The sequence below is a fragment of the Coenobita brevimanus genome, chromosome 99 (assembly GCF_032717465.1).
Source record: "Coenobita brevimanus isolate Jiangsu-jjx chromosome 99, ASM3271746v2, whole genome shotgun sequence".
NCBI lineage: Eukaryota > Metazoa > Arthropoda > Malacostraca > Decapoda > Coenobitidae > Coenobita > Coenobita brevimanus.
In genome coordinates this window covers 7894752-7904399 of record NC_137052.1, presented here as the reverse complement: position 1 = coordinate 7904399, position 9648 = coordinate 7894752, and positions in this window count along the sequence as shown.

Here is a 9648-nt window from a genome sequence, read left to right as displayed (position 1 = left end):
TCCGTAAGTGGGAAGTAGGATGATGATGAGGGTGAGTGGAAGGCAGAATGATGATGATGATGATGATGATGATGATGATGATGATGGTGATTGGTAAGTAGTGTGATGATGATGATGATGATGATGATGATTGTTAAGTAGTGCGATGATGATAATGATGATGATGATGATGATTGTTAAGCAGTGAGATGATGATGATGATGATGATGATAATTGGTAAGTAGTGCGATGATGATGATGATGATGATGATGATGATGATGATACCCTTGTTGTCTTTCATTCAGAACCAACGCCAGAAAAACAGAACAGTGTTGTTGGGCAGGAATAGGAAGTAGGGTTATGATGACGATGGTGATGATAATGATGGGATAACAATGACGATAATAGTAATGATAAGGCTGTTGATGATGACTTACTATTCATGTCTTCTTTCCTGCAGGATGGACAAACCTGTGGCTGGCTGGGAATGACCGTGAGCAGGAGGGCCGGTGGGTGTGGCCTGATGGTACGGTCTTGGATGATCAGCTTCCTTGGGGCAGCGGTGAGCCCAACAACTGGGGATCAGGACAAGACTGTTTGATGCTCTATATAGGTTCTGATGGGACAGGACTAATGTACGATACCAGCTGTTCTAATTCATATAATTTCGTGTGTGGACGTTCAGTATAAAGGTCGTATGCTTAACCTTAAACTGCTACATGGAGCGCATACCCCTAATTTTTGACGGTCATTAATGGAACGGCTGTGGTTATTACGTATGGTCAGCCTGCATCCCATACTACGGAATGCAGTCAGCAACCATATAGGAAGGCCAAACATGTTCCATCATATACTTCAGAAATTATCGCAAAAAATAGGGAGTGATCATTCCACTTTATACGGCCATAAGTTCATTCCACACATCAGTGACAGTATTTGTTAAACTATACTCCGTCTCGTGTCTGGAGACTCAGTGTAATTTTCAGTTATCCATTAGTTATAATAAACAGTCAGCATTAAATAAATCCAATGGGAACATTCTTTTTAATTTTCACCCATACAATAATGTGAGTAAGTGTGGACAATCAGTGTTTTGTTTTTACTATTTCAAGTCACTGGGTTGTTGTGGACGCAAATTTCCGTTCTGTATACCCTTTTTGCTCTGCTGAGTTTGATTTACCCATGGTCATCACCCTTCCATTATTTTCTTTATTTTTTTCTCTCTTTAACCTAATCTATCCTAACTGAACGGAACATAGCAGAGTAACGGGTCTAACAAACTAAGCTAACGTGACAGTAAAAAACAAATCTAACCAAACCTAGACTTTCCTGCACAAGAAAAAGTGCAAAAATAAAACAGAAAACGGAAATTACGGTCCTGGACATACCCTTCGACAATGCTACCCCTCCAGCTTCATCCTTCAACCCACTCCTCCTCCAACTCTTCCTCCAACAAGTTTCTCCTTCAACCACCTTCTCCTTTAAGTAAATCCCACTCCCACACCCCCTCCAGCTCTTCCTCCAACCAGCTGCTCCTCCAGCCAACTCTTCCTTCACTCTACGTCTCCCTCGAATGTACTCCTGTGCATTCCCATCTTCATCCATCTCTCTCTCTCTCTCTCTCTCTCTCTCTCACACACACACACACATCTGCATAGGGAAGAGACACACCGGTGTATCATGTGCATGCACCACTTCACTCCGAGGACATCATCTATATTCTACTGTTTCTGCTGCCAGACGATTTTATTCAGCTGACGGGAGGGCTTGGATACAGCCTTCACCAGCCTCTTCAGTACGAGGGGCTTTGTTAAGTGAAAAAAATCGTGGGGGAAGTAGGAAGAACAAGGCAGACAATACGTGATGGGATTCAAGGGGTTAAGCCAACTAACCCCTGCAGTACGGTGACATCTTGTTTACAGTTTATTCTTGCTGGCTCCAGACGATTTTATTTAACTCATCAAAGACCTCACACAATGAAAGGGTTAATGAAGCCTCCGTGTAACTCTTCCACGTCCACCTAAGCTGAACAAAATCGTCTGCAGGCAGCAAGAATAAGGTAAAAGAGCCGTCATCGGAGTGAAGAGGTTAACCCCTTCAGTGCCATGACGTAGCTATTTTATTCTTGCTATGTACAGACGATTTTATTCAGCTGAGGAAATACTTATCGAACTGTGATGGTTACAACACAACTTTCATGAGCTCCTTCACTGCTGTGCTGCCCCACTTCTCCTAAGCTTTTTTTTTATATATATAAATAACAGAATAGAGTAAGGAAAAGCAAATCAATAACAAAATAATCCGTACACCAGATTACAGGTGTCCTCCATTCATAAAAAATCTGTAACAGTTGGACTTGAACAGCTGTAGGTTGAAGTCTGGCGGGAGAGAACTCTAGAGAACCGAGTTCCAAAGAGATGTATTTCGGGGAATAAAAGACTTCTGATACGTTAGGCGGATTTCTGCAATATTGCAGTGTGTCAATCCAGTCATGAGAGCCACCAGATGCCTGTGTAGCGAAGGGGAAGGCATGGAGAGGTGGCAGAATGGATGCAACTTCGTCTGAGCATTTGCCAGAACAAAACCCTCTGACAGCAGCAGGAATAAAATGGAATCTATTTCACATCGCATCAAATACACTGTAAAAAAAAAGTCATCCCTTAAATAAAGAAGAAAACATCTGAACACTTTAACCCATTCAGGCCTATGACGTCCTTATATTTTATTTTGTATTTCCTGACGATTTTTCTCAGCGTAGAACTAAGCGTCAGTACTGAAGGGGTTCATGGAAGCGATCCAACCCTTCCCGGTCGCAAAGTCTCTCCTGAACTGAGTAAAATCATCTCAAGCCTTCAAGAACTCAATAAAAAAAAAGGATACCGGACTAAAGGGGTTAACGAGTTGGCTCCTTTGACGTATTATATATTTCATGCTGCCACCAGTGGATTATACTCAGCTGGTGTTACGCTGGAAGGGTCACATACAGCTTTTATTTACCCTTCACTACAAGATGTCTCTGGGTCACATACAGCTTTTATTTACCCTTCACTACAAGATGTCTCTGGGTCACATACAGCTTTTATTTACCCTTCACAACAAGATGTCTCTGGGTCACATACAGCTTTTATTTACCCTTCACTACAAGATGTCTCTGGGTCACATACAGCTTTTATTTACCCTTCACTACAAGATGTCTCTGGGTCACATACAGCTTTTATTTACCCTTCACTACAAGATGTCTCTGGGTCACATACAGCTTTTATTTACCCTTCACTACAAGATGTCTCTGGGTCACATACAGCTTTTATTTACCCTTCACTACAAGATGTCTCTGGGTCACATACAGCTTTTATTTACCCTTCACTACAAGATGTCTCTGGGTCACATACAGCTTTTATTTACCCTTCACTACAAGATGTCTCTGGGTCACATACAGCTTTTATTTACCCTTCACTACAAGATGTCTCTGGGTCACATACAGCTTTTATTTACCCTTCACTACAAGATGTCTCTGGGTCACATACAGCTTTTATTTACCCTTCACTACAAGATGTCTCTGGGTCACATACAGCTTTTATTTACCCTTCACTACAAGATGTCTCTGGGTCACATACAGCTTTTATTTACCCTTCACTACAGGATGTCTCTGGGTCACATACAGCTTTTATTTACCCTTCACTACAAGATGTCTCTGGGTCACATACAGCTTTTATTTACCCTTCACTACAAGATGTCTCTGGGTCACATACAGCTTTTATTTACCCTTCACTACAAGATGTCTCTGGGTCACATACAGCTTTTATTTACCCTTCACTACAAGATGTCTCTGGGTCACATACAGCTTTTATTTACCCTTCACTACAAGATGTCTCTGGGTCACATACAGCTTTTATTTACCCTTCACTACAAGATGTCTCTGGGTCACATACAGCTTTTATTTACCCTTCACTACAAGATGTCTCTGGGTCACATACAGCTTTTATTTACCCTTCACCACAAGATGTCTCTGGGTCACATACAGCTTTTATTTACCCTTCACTACAAGATGTCTCTGGGTCACATACAGCTTCCACTTGTCCTTCACTACAAGAACAAAGGTACAAATCACGTCAGGGTAGTGAAAGGGTTCAACATTTTACATCCTAACATTACGAACCAAACATGTGGAAAACTGCCATTTGTGTCATTTAATATATACACCCATTCCCGGCTCACTGTACCATTTTTACTCTTAACTTGGCCTAATATGTCCATCTCTCCATCATGAATACTGAATTGTAACAAGAACCTAACGCTACAATACTGTGCTCGTCATGAAGAAGTGCTATGTTGGAAAAAAAAATCTCGGCAAAGTTAAAGAAAATTACTATAACGGTATTATATTTGTGCTGACACCAGAAGGATTTATTGGACTAAGTAGGACTCGTCGTAGCCTGAGTGTGTTAATACCGTGTGTATTTATGTAGTAGACTGATAGTGTTAATACTGTGTACATTTATGTAGTAGCCTGATAGTGTTAATACTGTGTACATTTATGTAGTAGCCTGATAGTGTTAATACTGTGTACATTTATGTAGTAGCCTGATAGTGTTAATACTGTGTACATTTATGTAGCAGCCTGATAGTGTTAAAAAATGTACCCTTACTGTTTCCATGCATCAGCTTAAAACCTGGTGGTAGTGTACAAGCAGGACCTCAAATCCTGCTGCCATGAACCTTTTCCCACGTTATAGTTTTTATCTTCAAAATATATGTTAGTTATCATGAACCATTATATAATTGACCAACTCTTGTGCAAATATCACGAGAGCCTGAGTGTTAGGACGAGAGTTAGTTCACCTTGACCCAAATTTCTGTCCCTTTCTAACTATGCAACTCAATGACAGAAAAAAAAATGTGGCACTTCACCATTTCCATAGCACTTCTTCGTGACTTGTACCATATTCTTGTGTTACTCAGTTGCTACAAGTCGTCATTTAAGACATGGCGATGGCAATTTTAGGCCAAGTTAAAGTTAGCGGAGTACAGTACCGTTAACATTGTTGTGGTTGAGAGAAATGTTGTATCGTAACCCAGGTAATGGCAGTCCATTTTGTGCAGTTGAAAGTAAGCACAGGATCCGGAGTGTGTGAATAATTTTACCCTTAACCCATTCATGTTTGCCTCATTAACACACACAAGATGTTAAGTGAAATGTGTTGAATAAGTCGCTAATAAATAGCTGTTACGATGTTTCCTTAGGTCTGTTATAACAGGACTTTCTTCCCTGTACGTGTACATGAAAACCACTTAAACAGAAGAATATCTGTGCAGATGGTTTTGCTTGTGAAGTGAAGCCAGGCTTTGGAAGGCCTGGGTGCTGTGTGGATGTGTGGGCCATTTCACTGGCCAGGCTGGTGATAGTTCTCACACTTCTGTGCTATTTATTTCTGGATCCTACCTCACCCCTTCTCTTAGAAGGGAATTGGGGATGATGATGATGATGATGATGATGGTTGTAATTAGGATGGCGAGGAGGAAGAGGAACAGGAGGAGGAGGAGGATGGTATTGATGATGATGATGATGATGATGATAATGATGATGACAATGAGGAGAAGGAGGAGCGGGAGAAGGTGGAGGATGTTACTGCCGATAATGCTGATGATGGTGTTTGAGGTAATGACGACGATGATGATGATGATGATGCCAGCACCTCCGCTATGGTGTCGCTACAACGCTAGACAGGCAGAAGGAAATAAGTCAAATAACACAAAAACTTAAAGCAGTGTCTCTCACCGCAGTTCTTATCCTCACTATATCCTTGTCTGAGTCTGAAACAAAACAGAACATAGGCGTCGAAACTTGCCCGACTCGGACCCTCTTCACGCATGGAAAGACAATATGATGTGTATAATGTATACGGTGAGGAGGAGAGAAGAGAAGGGAAGGGAAGGAGGAGACAGGAGAGGGAAGAGAGGGGAGGAGGAAGCGAGATTCGGCGTACTAAACGGGGTGGAGAGAGAGAGAGAGAGAGAGAGACTTGCTATCTCTAAACCAAAAATTCAACACTGGAAGGATGTGTGTTAGTGAAAGGGTTAATGAAGGCTGTGTGGAACCCCTCCAGGTAAAAAGTCTCACCTAAGTACAGTAGAATAAAATCGTCCTGAGTGAGCAAGAATAAAGTTTAAATTGTCGTCAGATTGATGAGGTTAAGCCGGGAGAGGCAGGTGTGTGTGTGTGTGTGTGTGTGTGTGTGTGTGTGTGTGTGTGTGTGTGTGTGTGTGTGTGTGTGTGTGTAGGGGCCCGAGGCTAGGCTACAATAGTCCAGTACACTGAAGGGTAGATGACCAGCCTACGTCCCTTGGTGGCATTACTTGATCAAAACGTCTCCAGTCACCTCTTGGGGATCGAACCTACGCAAGGCCGTCACATCCACCGTCACTTCACCCGACTTTAATCATCTCGCAGAACACAGAGGAAAATAAAGACAAGTGAAAAGAAAAAGAAAGAGAAAAGGAAAAAACGAGGAAAACAAGCGCGGGAGCCTGGCCTCCAGTGTCCTCTAAGAGCCGAATATTTGCCCTTGGCCTGTGACCTTGACCTTGGACAGATTACTCTGAAAATCGAAATCTTTCCTTCCTGTCTAATCCTTAACCCTTCCACCAACCGGGGTTCAAGTCAGATCAGAACTGTTTGAGTTGACTTTATCCAGTGACCTTGAACTATGACCTTTCCTTGTTACCTTGACATATGACGGAGTGTTCTCTCCATAAAAATTCTTTTGGATTTTTCACTTGAACCTTTCCATAAAGTTTAGTCTCCAGCAGATACAAACGGTTTAAGTTGATCCTGCCGTCTGACTTTGACCTTTGACTTGTTCTAAAAAAGAATAAGTCAGCCTCTTGCATGATCCACAACTTATCCATTAACTTTGATCCAAATCTGATCCAAACTGTTTGAGTTACTTTGTTCACACACAGACAAGTGGGTCCAACTTTGACCTTGCCCTGTCACCTTTACTTTTAACTGATTCTTCTCAAAATTAAATCCTTTTGTTGTTCCGTATTGTATTGAATGTCAGGTCCATAAGGGTAGCCAAGGTTTGCAACACAAGTGGCAGGAACTACCTCCAGTCACTAAGCCTCTTGAGCGTGTTGGTGTAGGCTTGACAGACATGTGTCACGGATCAAACGGGTACCGTTCTGCTCTCACCATTGTACATCATTACAGTAGATAATTAAGGTACACATCATTACCTGCAATGGTACAGTAGCCCTTAACCCTTTGACGAAATTGTGTGTAAATAGGATAAAGTTGACCTTGACCTCTGACCTTGACCCATAATTTTAGAAAAGGCAGGTTTACTCCTTCCCTGACCTGGAACTATTCCACCAAGTTTGGCTAAAATCAAAGGAAAACTGTCTTAGTCATTTTGTTCACACACACACACACACACACACACACACACACACACACACACACATTGCTCAAAACATAGCACCCACTCCAACTCTGCGAGACGCGGGTGTAAAAATGATATCACATAACAAAGGAGGTAAAATGATAGATATGGATGGAATATATCAAGGACAAATAAAGGGGGGGGGGGTGAGGTGAGGGCAACATTCCATATATTACTATACAAGTCCAGCAACCTACCATGACGGCTTTTTTTTTTTTTTTCTTATCTATCCCTTGCCGTATGATATTTATTTATGCCAAGGGGTGAAGTATAGGCTTCATTAATTCATTCAGTACTTCTTTGCTTTCTAATTGAGTCATGCGGTAGCAAAAGGAATAAATAAATAAATATATCCAAATCCATCTATCTATCTATCTATCTATCAGTAGATAGATAAATTAGATAGAATTTCGTGGTACATTGAAACAGCTAAGTCAGCTTTAAATTGTTTTCAAACACCAGTTGTGTGACGTTTTCTGTGGTTGGGCGTAAAGAAGAAAATCGTGCCATTCAGGGGAGCCAAAAGCTAAACAATATTTATGTGTTCGCGGATTTGTTCTTTCGTCACTGCATTTTGTGTTCGTGTTATCATCACTGCTTTATTATGCTGCACCGTAATGGGTAGTTTTAAACATGTATTTGCCATTGACTCTTGTATTTTTGTACCCCTCACTGGTTTGTCTTTAGCGACCATAGATATCAATAAGACTAGATGCCGCGTCTCCCATTCTTCAGTACGGCGGCGATGCGTCTGTTCGGCCGCCATCTTGGAGCGGTCAAACATGTAATAGTGTCGTTTGTATTAGAGTAAATTCAGACTATGAAACTGAATGTTGTTGTTGTGGTGGTGGTGTGGTTATTGCTGTGGTGGAGGTGATGATGGTGATTATTGTTGTTGTGGTGGTGGTGGTGTGGTTATTGCTGAGGTGGAGGTGGTGATGGTGGTTAATGTTGTTGTTGTGGTGGTGGTGTGGTTATTGCTGTGGTGGAGGTGGTGATGGTGGTTATTGTTGTTGTTGTGGTGGTGGTGTGGTTATTGCTGAGGTGGAGTTGGTGATGGTGGTTAATGTTGCTGTTGTGTGGTGACGGTGGTTATTGCCGTGGTGGAGGTGGTGATGGTGGTTATTGTTGTGGTGGTGGTGATGGTTAATGTTATTGTTGTGGTGGTGATGTGGTTATTGTTGTGGTGGAGGTGGTGATGGTGGTTATTGTTGTTGTGGTGGTGATGTGGTTATTGTTGTTGTGGTGGTGATGTGGTTATTGTTGTGGTGGTGTTGATGGTTACTGTTGTGGTAGTGGTGATGGTGGTTACTGCTGTGGTAGTGGTGATGGTGGTTATTGTTGTGGTAGTGGTGATGATGGTTATTCTTGTGGTAGTGATGACGGTGGTTATAGTTGTGGTAGTGGTGATGGTGGTTACTGTTGTTGTTGTTGTGGTGGTGGTGATGGTGTTTATTGTTGTGGTGGTGGGGGTTCTTGTGGTGGCTGTTGTGGTTGTTGTGGTGGTGGTTGTAGTTGTTGTTGCTGTTGTGGTGGTTGTTCTGGTTGTGGTTGTTGTTGCTGTTGTAGTGGCGATGGTTGTTGTTGTGGTGGTGGTGATTGTTGTAGTGATGATTGTTGTGGTGGTAGTTGTGGTTGTTGCTGCTGTGGTGGTAGTTGTGGTTGTTGCTGCTGTGGTGGTGGTGTTGTTGTTGTGGGGGTTGTTGTTGTTGTTGTTGTTGTGGTGGTGGTGGTGTTGGTGGTGGTGGTAGTGGTTGCTGTGGTGGTGCTTGTTACAGTTGTGGTGGTGGTGGTGGTGGTGGTGGTTGTGGTGGTAGTTGTTGTGGTGGTGGTTGTTGTGCTGGTTGTTGTGGTGGTGGTTATTGTTGTGATGGTGGTGGTTATTGTTGTGATGGTGGTTGTGGTGATGGTGGTGGTTGTTGTGGTGATGGTGGTGGTTGTTGTTGTGGTGGTTGTGGTGATGGTGGTGGTTGTTGTGGTGATGGTGGTGGTTGTTGTCGTGACGGTGGTGGTGGTTGTGGTGATGGTGGTGGTTGTTGTCGTGATGGTGGTGGTTGTGGTGATGGTGGTGGTGGTTGTGGTGATGGTGGTAGTTGTTGTCGTGATGGTGGTGGTTGTTGTGGTTGTTGTTGTCGTGATGGTGGTGGTTGTTGTCGTGATGGTGGTGGTTGTTGTGGTGGTTGTTGTTATGGTGGTAATTGTTGTCGTGGTCGTTGTTGTTGCTGT